The sequence below is a fragment of the Palaemon carinicauda genome, chromosome 38, assembly GCF_036898095.1.
Source record: "Palaemon carinicauda isolate YSFRI2023 chromosome 38, ASM3689809v2, whole genome shotgun sequence".
Classification (NCBI taxonomy): domain Eukaryota; kingdom Metazoa; phylum Arthropoda; class Malacostraca; order Decapoda; family Palaemonidae; genus Palaemon; species Palaemon carinicauda.
The window spans coordinates 39,355,198-39,364,119 of record NC_090762.1 but is presented as its reverse complement, the minus strand read 5'-3'; the positions used below and the strand labels follow the sequence as shown (position 1 = coordinate 39,364,119).

Genomic DNA, 8,922 nt, shown 5'->3' with positions numbered 1-8,922 from the left:
GGCGAAAGTAGCATAGAGAAGATAAGAATATATATCTTATCGTATATGCGCCAGTGTTAGTTCAAGTAATTTTTTGGGCTCGAGCCATGTCGTCCTGGTGGAAGTTCCTTCCGGCAGCTTCCTACTGTATATTTCTGCAAGTGATATTACAAGAGAATTACCTCACGGAGTTCTAACCCCCAGAACAACTATCCTAAGATATCGTGTATAATCAGGGACGTATCCGTAGATAACTATAGATATCTGCACCCCAAACAGACTTAACCCAGTCAAGGAATCTAAGGAGGGATAGGTGTAGTTTAACTAATTATCAAAAGTTCCACTTGTCATCTGCGCCTAGGCCTACTGTATTTAGTCTCCTTAGGATAGGCAAGCGAAGCAAATTTGATTACATTTACGAATTGGCCATAAAGTCAGGAAATTTACACAAAAATCAATTGTAAATAATCGGAGAGCTCATTACATACACTACAACTACAGTAAATACTAAAACTGGGCTTGCAATAAGCCTAGACAATTCAGCAGGTAGGCCTACTTACTTTACATTGTTGGGTAGACGTCACCGCCATTTCACACATTTATAAAATTCACAAGTTAAATTGCTGGGCTCCAAGAAGCTAAATAATACGGAAAATATACTTTAAATCACAACACCACTCATTATCACCGGAAATAGTTAACTTAATAGGATTTTGTGTGACGAGTTTGAGTTTGACTACTTAAGTAACGTTACGTTTAACAATTTAACACACAAAATGCAACAAATGTTTGCTAAATATTATTGGCAGGGTCAGGAATCGTAATAAAATTTCCGTTTATTTTTTATAAAAAGTTCAAATTATATCAAAATTTCGTCAATGTAATTTTCCATTAATATAGTTATACAATTTATCACACAAAACGCCACAAATGTTTGCTGAATATTATTGGCAGTCAGGACTTGTAAATTTCCTTTTATTTTTATAAAACATCTAAATTATATTACCATTTCATCAATGTAATGTTTAATTAACATACTTCTGTAAATAAAATGAACATTATTCTGCAAAATGTCACAAATGTTTGCTGAATATTATTGGCAGAATCAGAAATTGTAATAAAATTTCCTTTTTACATTTTTATAAAACTTGAATTATATCAACATTTCACCCATACAATTTTCAATTAATATAGTTCTGTATATAAAATTAACATTATTCTACTTTTCCTTAAAAAAGATGTTTTTGTCATAACCACAAAGTACAGACTGATAAAATTTCATTTTATTTCTATAAAACATTTAAATTATATTAAAATTTCATCAATGAAATTTTCCATTAACATAATATCAAAATTATTCTACTTTTTCTTGATTTTTTTTTTTTTTTTTTTTTTTTTTTTTTTTTTTTTTTGGCATAGCCACAAACCGTTACCAACAAAACAGGTGTTGCAGAGTCTCGCAGCTAAAGTAACTCCTTATTTTAAGTGTGTGAATATAATTTCATCCCGGTTACCGCAATAATTCTCGATAAATGTGCATAATTAAAGTCATCACATCACTCAGGTAATGTATGATCTTTTTCTACGTCAAGAAAAGCCTCATATAAACGGTTAGTTTGTAGTTATTACATTACATTGTTCTCCTGGTCCAATCACACAAGGGAACCCTGGGCCAACGGGACCTACAAAATCTGTTTGTCGTATACGTTCTTAGGCATTTCAAGTATCAAGTGCCGTCACTCAAAAGGTTAACTAATGCTCTGAAATTATTCAGTGGATACTTTCCACTTGGTAAGGGTAGATGAGACCCTAGTTGTGGTAAGCATCGCTTTTAGGAGAGGACACTCCAAAATCAAACCTTTGTTCTCTAGTCTTAGTGTTATAGCCTGCTGCCTGTGTACCCTTAGTCTTCTACTGTCTTGAGTTAGAATTATCTTTCTTGAGGGTGCACTAAGGCACACTAATCTATCTATTTCTTTTCTGCACGGGACTCTTTTTCCCTGTCAAAAATGGAGCCCTTGATCTGGTATATTATAGTTATGAACGGGGAAAACTTTAATACTAAAAATAACTTTTTAATATAAGAAATGCCCGTTGCCTTCGAAAATGACTCAGAATGCATCTATAACGTTTAAAACGCTTCCAGAAGACTAAAATTACCGACACGTGTATTATATATATATATATGTGTGTGTGTGTGTGTATATATATTGTATATATGTATTATATTTATATATATATATATATATATAGAAATATAAATTTATAAATATATATACAGTATTTTTGGGCTCAAGCCATGGCGTCCTGATGGAAGGTTCCTTTTTGGTAGCTTCCTTGGGTAAATAACTACTAAGATATTCCCAGAGAATTTAACCACAGGTTATCACAGAATTCTAACTTCTGGAGCGAGTATCCTAAAGGTTTCCCTTTAAGACATCGTATATCAACAGGGGACGCATGTATTAACGCGCCACATAGCTATCTACACCCCGAACAGAGATAATGCTTCGGTGTGTAAAGTCGGAGAATAGCTGGGAGCCGTTCCATAGCTAATCTCATTCGTGGCTACTTTTGGTACTCGAGACGTAAACAAACGGGCGCCATTGCTTAAATGACGTCACGTCCGTCTTCATCCTTTGTTCAGTAGCTCGCCCTACTTAGACGGATTTTCCCTGTGCTTTACTTATCGCTTTGCATCTCCATTATGTCGCTACCTTCGGCCTCGCCTTCTTCTGGAAAGTTGAGTACAAGGTTCCAGTATTGTTTAGTTAAGCTCTGACCGTAAAGTAAATATTACTTTCCGAGATATTTGTTGTTTTGTGGCAGAGCTGTGCCTCTACCAGACCCGCCATTTTATGGCGTCGTTGTTGTTATGCATGCCTTATTTAGTTAGCCACAACAACGCTTCCGGCCTCATTTACTAATCGATAACATTAGTTTATTTAGTCTTCATAGCTAGGAACTTTTATATCGTGTTTTGACACTTTTTTATCGGTCATCGATTGACCTCATACCAGTCGGCTACTATAGCCCCCAGGCCAGAGTGCCTATATATCAGTGTTCATGCATGATTTTATTAGTGATCCTAGGCTAAGTTATGAAGATAGTGGCATTATTTTACAATACTTTTGACTGTGATGCAAGTGTTTTCGCCTTCAGGGACCATATAGGGGATAGGTTAGTTAGTGTCCCTTCCTAACCTAACCTACTTGTAGGACCCCTATATGCTTCCTTCATCCCCCTGCCCTTGGCATTCCCTCTTGTTTAGCCTTGCTTCCCTTACTACGTAAAGGGATCAAGCGCCTAACGGAGTATATTATCGCCTCTCAGTCCTCCCTAAGGGAATGAACCCCCCTTAGGGTTGCGTCTGAGAGTGAGGAACGGCTAGCCCTTCCTCTATGGCTAGGACTAGTCTATGACTGTCCTGCGATAGCGATATATCTTCTATCCTTCCTAGTTCAGGGCTCTTAGCCCTGCTCTAGGTTAGGTTTTGGAAAGGTTATTCTGTTCCGTGCTGAAACTGTACCCATGCACCATTTCAGCCAGGCTGCCTTATCTTAGGTTAGGGAGTGTCCTCCCTTTCCTAGTGGCCACTCTGGTACAGAACCCCTTCCATGGAAGACTCTTCTCTTCTCCCCTCCCCACCTATCTCTTGTATAGTCTAGCCTACACTTAGGTTAGTCTATACCCATCTGTCCCCTGTCCTACAACTCTCCTTAGGGTGGAGTGATAGGGCTACCTTGAGCTTTTATGTGCAGTCCGCTCTGGTACATATACCCTTCATAGTGTCCTATGGGGTTAGCCACTGGATGTGTTCTGTATGTAGAGGTCTCCCCCTCTTTGGGTGTCCCCTAGCCCTCCTTTGGGCTACCCTAGCTCCCGGTCCTCTGAGACCCCTGCTTCTGGGTGATAGAGCCAGCCTCTATCATGGGTACACCCTCTCAGGGGGGGATGTCTGGGAGTCCATGACTGGACTTCTTACATCCCTCCCCCTGTCTCTTTCACTATCCGGGTGCCAGTCCCTTGCCGCCTCCACTGTCGGCGATACCCACCTCCTACCTTGGTGACTCTCCCCTTACCCTCATGGCCGCCAGCCCCCCGTGTGCCGGGGGACTGCCGACTGCCGCCGGCTTCCTGCCGATGGCTCTCCTCCTTCCTCATAGCTTCGCCGTCCGCCTGCCGGTCGGCCACCGGAGTTCCGGCATCCACTGCCGGCAACCTGGTTCCGCTATAACCATCCTTGTCCCTGTCACCAATCTGGCATCCTCCGACTGCCGGAGCCGCCGCTCCCTCCGCCACCCTGGTATTACTCCTGACTTATATATTGTCTGTCCTAGTGCCAGAAACTCTGCTGGAGCGGCCTCCGGCGTGCCGGAGGTTTGCCGGAACCCCCGCCGGAACCCCCCGGAGGCGTCAAGACTACTTGCACCCCCTTCCACTAGCTATCATATGAATACTGATAGCCCTACACTGCAAACAGATGGCCTGTTTACACTATTGGATCAGTACCTTGGTACTGTTCTATTGGTAATCATGCTGTCCCTTTGCATTCTTCAGATTTCCAGCATGCTGCGTGTATCTTAGCGCGGCTGGTCCCCGGAAGCAGTTACCCTAGGGGACCCTTTAGCCCCTTAATTTAGGACTGAGTGGCCTCGGTCCCAAACTTATCCTTGGCAATTTCCATGGAATTCCATTGCCCTATGGACTTCTAAGGAATACTATCCTGTGCCTTCGGCCATCTCAGATTATCCAAGGATAAAGCTTGCGGTAGCCAGCCGGGCGGGATGCATGGAGTATGTTTTCTTTACTATTTCAATCTCTGTGCATCACACCCTTTATCAAGTTAAAATTAATGATTAATGTTAACTTAGCTTAAGAGCCATTCTTATGACTCCCCCCATACTCATTTTCTCTTTCTTCCACAGGAGGAGCAGATGAAGTGTGACTTCGACTTCTGCGCTATGAAACGCCCGCACTTCTACGGGCATACGGCTTGCAGGACTCGCGCCCCTTGTGCTAACAAGAAAGGGGATTTGAAATTCTGGGACCTGCTGAACTGTACGGTCTGCCAGGCTCACATAGCTGATGGCTTCCATAACCCTCCCTCAGCGGAGGTCAGGGACATTGCTCGAGAGAAGCTACGCAAATGGGTGCGTGGCTTCCAGAAGAATGCCACCGGACCGTACCTGGCCACTGAAGAATTGAGGTCACTTCTGTTCCCAAAGGCCTCCCCTGATTCTGTGGTGCCCAAGGATTTGATCCCCACTGTCCAAATTACGGTGGAACCTGATGTAGTCATGGCCCAGTCCATGCACGAGTGCCGCCTAGATTCCGATGATGACGAACACATGTCGGATGTCTCGGAGGGTACGGAGAAGACCCTTATGGCTCAAGGAGCTGAAGATGATGAAGACCAGGTGTAATACGCCGAGTCGGAGCAAGAGGTCGCTCCTCCTTCCATCACCGCCCCTACTCCTACACCGACGGAAGTGTCTCTCCCGTCTACCTCCACGACCCCGGAACCCTTATCATCCACCCAAGAAATGCTCCGGTTGATTAAAGCCGTCATGGACGACAAGCTGAAGGAGAATCAGGAGTTCATCAGGTCCATGATAGGATCCAAAGAACCGAAGAAGATCTCGGTTAAGGATCTCCCCGCTTGCTCTCATGCCAACCCATGGAGGTATGCTGAGCATATGGTGATAGCGACCGGCAGAATCTTTGTCAGCGACAAGATCGGCTCGGTCCCCCTGGAAGATGTGGAATTCTTCCCAAATTTTGAGGCCTTCCCGGACTGTTACGTCCGACTTCGCTCTGAACCTGCCTCTAAAGAAGAGACCGAACCGAAAGAAGAGATAGTGTTCGATCTCGCGAAGGCGCAGGCTATGCTAGCCAACACGTTCAAAAGTAGGGGTTTTACCTGCTCTAAGCTTCCGGCCCTGAGCAAGAAGCACCCTACCTACGTCGCACCTGAAGATGCAGTACTTCCATTCATGGAAAAGGCCTTCGCTGCGTGCCTTAAAGCTGTGGAAGAGGGAAAAGCCTGCCCTGCACTGGAGGAGTGCAGACCCTTCTCCATAGTTACTCCCCCTGACGCCCGACACTGGAAGGACATCCAGCATACTTTCGTCGTGGGAAAGCTAGATCCTGACGTCGCCGGACGTCAGTTTAATGAAGACCTCCCGAAACTTAACGATCACCTCCTTCGTCGGGAACAAGATACGAAGGAGAGGCTCGCAGCATCCATGTCCCACCAAGTCCAACTTGAAATTATGGCCTGTGACACCAGAGTACCAGACCACTACATGGTACTTGCCAAATCCCACATGGCAACCCTGATGAAGGACATGTACCACTTCATGAAGGCTCGGAGAGCCTGTCGTGAATTCGTGTTCGCAGGTGCCACTGTGAAACACGAACCCCGGAGGCTGATTTCCTCCAACATCTGGGGCAAACACCTCTTTCCTTCTGACCTTGTGAAGGAGATCACTGACAAAGCCGCCACGGAGAATAGGAACCTTCTCCACAAGTGGGGCATGTCAAAGAAGAGAAAATCCTCTCAGGACGACGGACCTCAACCTAAGAGGAAAGCTTCAAAACAGAAACCCCAGCAACGTCAGCCAAGACGTCAGTTTCCGGGACCCGCTACCTCCCAAGTGGCAGCTCAGCCACAACAGACCTTTCAACTGGTCACCCAACCGGTATTGTCACAGTCACCGGTTTTCACCCCTGCTTTCGAGCAACAGACGACTACCTTTCGTCCCAAAGGTAGAGGCTCAAACAGAGGTGCAGGCAGAGACGCGTCTCGCCGTCCTTCCAGAGGCAGAGGAGGAAAGGGAGCTAGCGGCCGAGGCAGCAAGCCCTCGGGACACCAGAAGCAATGAAGTGCTTCCGGTGGGAGGAAGCCTCCGCCAATTCCAGGATCGTTGGACCTTCGATCCCTGGGCACACAGCATCGTCAAGAAGGGGCTAGGCTGGAATTGGACTCAACCACCCCCAACATTCCAGCAGTTCTTCCAACAATCAACCCCCCTTTTGGAAGAATATGTCCTAGATCTCTTGAACAAGAAGGTGATAAGGAAGGTAAAGTCCACCAGGTTCCAAGGAAGACTGTTTTGTGTCCCCAAGAAAGACTCCGACAAACTCAGAGTCATTCTGGACTTATCCCCCCTCAACAAGTTCATAGCGAACGACAAGTTCAAGATGCTGACTCTTCAACAAATAAGGACCCTTCTGCCTCGAGGTTCTTACACGGTCTCCATAGACCTGGCGGATGCCTACTGGCACGTTCCAATGAACCATCACGCTTCCTCCTACCTAGGATTTCGACTCCAAAGGAAAAGCTACGCCTTCAGGGCCATGCCCTTCGGCCTCAGTGTGGCCCCTCGGATCTTCACAAAGCTGGCGGACGCCATAGTACAACAGCTCCGCCTCCGAAACGTCCAGGTGATGGCCTACCTCGACGATTGGCTAGTTTGGGCTCCATCGCCCGAGGATTGTGTAAAATCCTGCAGCAAAGTCACCCAGTACCTAGAACACCTGGGATTCAAGATAAACGAGAAGAAATCTCGCCTCTCTCCAGCTCAGAAGTTCCAGTGGTTAGGAATCCAATGGAACCTTCCGTCACACCGCCTTTACATCCCCCAGAAGAAAAGGAAGGAAATAGCAGGGTCTGTCAAGCGACTACTGAAATCCAAACGGATCTCAAGACGCCAGCAGGAACGAGTTCTAGGCTCTCTACAGTTCGCCTCAGTAACAAACCCAGTGCTTCGTGCACAGCTAAAGGATGCCGCGGGAGTCTGGAGACGTTCTGCATCCATCGCTCGAAGAGACCTCAAGAGACGGCTCCCAAACAGACTTCGACTTCTCCTCAAGCCGTGGTCGGAAGCAAAGGCCCTGAAAAGGTCCATTCCTCTTCAACACCCACCTCCATCACTCAACATCCACATGGACGCTTCGCTGGAGGGTTGGGGAGGTCACTCCCACCAAAAACAGGCTCAAGGCACTTGGTCTCCCCTGTTCAAGACGTTCCACATCAACATCTTGGAGGCCATGGCGGTCCTTCTAACTCTGAAGAAACTATCCCCGCCTCCCTCGATCCACATTCGTCTAACCCTAGACAACTCTGTGGTAGTTCGATGTCTCAATCGCCAAGGCTCAAGATCGCCCCAGATAAATCAGGTGCTTCTCCCAATCTTCCGTCTGGCAGAGAAGAAGAAATGGCACCTGTCTGCAGTTCACCTACAAGGATTCCGCAACGTGACAGCGGATGCTCTATCTCGAACAAACCCGATAGAGTCGGAATGGTCTCTAGACGCAAGATCATTCTCCTTCATCTCTCACCAAGTCCCAGAACTTCAGATAGATCTCTTCGCAACGAGCGACAACAATCAACTTCCTCGGTATGTGGCCCCGTACGAGGACCCCAAGGCAGAAGCAGTGGATGCCATGTCACTGGACTGGAACAGATGGTCCAAGATCTACCTGTTCCCTCCCACCAACCTTCTGCTGAAAGTCCTCTCCAAGCTAAGAACCTTCAAAGGGACAGCGGCCCTAGTGGCTCCCAAGTGGCCCCGGAGCAACTGGTACCCCCTGGTCCTGGAGCTGCAGCCCAAGCTGATCCCTCTCCCGGGCCCAGTTCTCTCCCAACAAGTACAGAAGTCGACTGTCTTCGCTTCATCATCGAAAATCAAGGACCTTCATCTCATGATTTTCTCTCCCTAGCCGCAAAGAAGAGGTTTCGGATCTCAAAGAAAAGTCTAGACTTCCTCGAGGAATACAAGACCGAATCCACAAGATGGCAATGCGAATCATCTTGGAGAAAATGGGTCTCTTTCGTCAAGACAAAAAATCCTAAAGAAATTGATTTCTGCATGTCCTTCTTCATTCACCTTCATGGACAGGGATTAGCAGCCAATACGATTTCAACTTGCAAATCGG

The 8,922-nt window shown here is 46.4% G+C and overlaps 1 protein-coding gene across 3 annotated transcripts in view; it reads left to right on the top strand.

Annotated features, from left to right (window-relative positions):
* Nucleotides 1-1,413: 1,413 nt before the first annotated feature.
* Nucleotides 1,414-8,922, top strand: part of LOC137630146 (uncharacterized) — a 248,561-nt gene continuing 241,052 nt past the window's right edge. For 2 of the 3 annotated variants that reach the window (XM_068361602.1, XM_068361601.1), the window contains exon 1: nt 1,414-1,543. The gene's annotated coding sequence lies outside the window, so the exon portion shown is untranslated. The remainder of the gene's footprint in view (nt 1,544-8,922) is intronic. The other variant, XM_068361603.1, reaches the window with a different exon arrangement.